This window comes from Maylandia zebra, linkage group LG18, assembly GCF_041146795.1.
Source record: "Maylandia zebra isolate NMK-2024a linkage group LG18, Mzebra_GT3a, whole genome shotgun sequence".
Classification (NCBI taxonomy): Eukaryota; Metazoa; Chordata; class Actinopteri; order Cichliformes; family Cichlidae; genus Maylandia; species Maylandia zebra.
The window spans coordinates 17923303-17926686 of record NC_135184.1 but is presented as its reverse complement, the minus strand read 5'-3'; positions in this window follow the sequence as shown (position 1 = coordinate 17926686).

The window sequence follows — 3384 nt, the reverse complement described above, 5'->3', positions numbered from 1 at the left end:
TAAACACCTCCCACACACACACACACACACACACACAAAAACCTTCGTTAGACAGTGGGATGTGTGCCAGGCCCATTTAGAGGAGAATGTCAGAGAGGTAAGGAGAAACAGATAAAAAAAAAAAGGCAAAATGAAGGGAGACAGAGAGGAACAGAAATGGCCTTTGGTGGACACCAAAGCGTGGGTCAGAGTTTTCTGTGAACCTGAACGTGCAGAAACGTTGAATCGCTGAGATTAGAACGTTGCCATGCCGTACAGCTGTTGTCACTGACTGCACAATATGTGATGTACTGTCTGTGGGAGATCATTAAATAATGATAAATTATCACTTGATATCGCTCAACTTTGCCGCGTTATTTTCCAAAAACTCCAACGTTCACAGGGGAAAACTGTTGGCCTAGTTTAGAAGAGTTAGGTGTTTTGCATCAACTGGGAATAAATGATAAATGGATTCCCATTTAGCAGCAATATTTTAAAGATTAATTCATTAAATTACATTAAGAACTCTGCATCTGTTTAATATTCCAGTAATAAGATATTTTTTATTTTACAGACATTTTATGTTTGGATTTTGGTTCTTAATTTTCACAGTGAACACAACAACGCACTAAGTCATTTTAAATCTTAACGCAAACGGCTCCCATCATTCACCATCTTAGGTCAATACATTGTGACAATCAAACATAGCTCGCTGATTGCCACTTTAATTAATTCCAATAAATACTCATGAGCTTTTAAGACAAACAAGAGGGAGTGAAACAGTTTTTCCTTCCTTTCCCCCCCAAACAAGCAGAGATAATTAAACATCTATCCTCAGAGAAGAAGTGTTCCCACTGGAAGGTTGTTTGGTTTAAGGATTTGCTCAGTGGTTTGACTCACTAGGGACTCTCCATTTGAGTCTCAAGGTTTTATATCTCTAACAAGGCTTTAATTGCCAAGGTAACAGACCACCTGATTAAGCCTGACAATAAGTCTGCTTTATCTGCGAGGTAGGAGTGAGCAGAATAGACTGCAGGGATGAGGAGGAATATTCAAATTTAGCTATCAGAGAGTCATGAATTCACTGTTAATAAGGTTGTGGCCAACAAGCAAAAAAAAACAACAAAAAACATATGATCGTGCACTTGCCTAAAACATTCTATTTACTGCACATCAACTTTAGAAATGCACACTTCTTGCAGGAAAGATCCTAATTCTACTGAGAGTGTGGAGGAGGCGGCACTCAAAGCCTCAGGTCCCATGCCATGTGCCCTCCTTATTGTAACGAGTGCATTTCTCTCCTCAAACTCTGACTGGTGAGTGTGTCAGGGAGGAGGGGTATTCTTCAGAGGAGACAGGGAGCGTATGGTGGTGAGAAACTCTGTGTTAAAGTCCCATCTCTCCTGTCAGAAGGCTGACACAGGGCATCTAGGGACACGGGGCCTTTGGTGCTCTGAGTCTGGACAATGGCCTAGTTTCACCCCCCTCTACTACTCCCCTCCTTTCCTATTCCCTCCTACAATATACCACCTACAACAACACTCCTCAGCCTCCCCATCTCATCTGTTCTTTACTGTCATCCTGCCCTCAATGAACTGCCCTTCTCCAGCCCCTCCTTTTCATCTTCTCCCTTTGCCCTGTCCTTTCATTTCCTGTTTTTACTTGTTCTCAGAAATCTTCTAAAATCTCGGTACGACTTAAGTCATTTTATAAATAGACATAAAACAAGTGCTGCTTCTGTATTCAGCAAAAAACTGGTAGAGAATCCCAAAATCAGAGCTCATACTAATTTGGTTTTGAGAACACGTTTTCACTGTGTTCGCCTTGTTTTTCCTTTAGATGGATCACCTATGAGTCTGCGTGCGTGTGTCATCATAACAAAACTGTAGCAAAAGTTACCAGAAAGGAGGTTTTGAGTATTTGTCTATGTGAAATAACACTGTCACAAACTTTACAGGACGGCAAATTTGATCAGTAATGGGCAGTAATAATACTACAAAAAGAAGAAATACTTTAGTTATTTCTAAAATCTGGGAAATTACGGCATTATAACAGCCAAAACATGAAAAGACAGCTAAGAAAAAAGAGAGGAAAAAGTGAAATTATGAGCAGACGAAGCCATAAAACATCTAAAGTCCAGGCACTCAGAGTAGTTTTGAAAAAGTAATAAGTAAGTCATTATTTTACAGGGATAAAGACATTAAAAATTAACCAGTGCACATATTTAAACAACTTAACTCAATTAAATAAATACAATATCACAGAACATAACAGCACTGAGTACTTAAGTACTAATGACTTTTGAATACTTAATGGATGTTGATGGATGACTGAAGTGATCTCATGGCGAGATGGTGAGTTGAGTTTGCTTTTGGTTGTTGGTTGTCTCTGCTCGTATGTTAAGAAGTAGAAAACCCAGAAAATAAACAACACAAACTCATTTACTCTTACTTTTTTATGTTTCATTTTCAGTATTGTCTCACATATGTTGCTGTCCAGTACGGCACGTTAATGTCTGTGCACTGAATTTAGGAACGCTATACTATACATTTTCATAAACTACATACTGTATACTGTAAACTACTTAGCATTTTGTCAAGTCTCGTGCACTTACTTTTTAATTCGGGTCCACACATTCTCTTTCAAAGCTTTGTGATATTATAAAACTGCTACTGTATACAAAGGACTTATCTTATCAACCCAAAAATAATATTCAAAGCACCTCTGTCATGTGAACATGTTGTACATGTCACTTTGAAAAATTCAGTCTGACATGGAGCTTCAACTCTTGCACTTCACATCAGGTGGCGCGTATGTGGCTATGGAAATTTCCCATGTTAGAATAACGCTCCCTCTCATTCAGTCTCTCTCACGCTCTCTCTATCTGGCAGGTGTAAATGGTGCAAGTTTCTGTCTTGTTCAACACCCATGCTATTTTGATGTGTTGGCAATTCCTTTGCCAGACCAATAACTCCCTCACACCAACACTACTCTTTCATGCTGCCTGCTTTATTCTCATTCTTGGGGGAATTCTCCCGAGATACGTAGTGTGCCTCTTAATTTCCCCGGGGATGCATGCGGGAAACATACACTAGTGATTTTCCAAGGATGAAACACAGGGAAAACATTAGACCACAATATATCATGACATCTACCGCTGCTGGGTCAGATAACCAGTTAACTGGGTTCCGCAACTTGTCACAAGTCCACATTATGCACTCCTTTTTCTTTCCTCGTCACCCAGTTTAGTTTGCTCTTTTGTTTTCAGGCCGAGGGTAGAACAGCAGAGCGCTGAGCAAAATGCAGCCAGTCAGTGCTGCATGGTAAAGGAAAATCCCCGGGAGGCAACGTGGCCCGGTGGGTTTGGTTTGTACACCCGTCACACACATCTGAAGGGGTGACGTG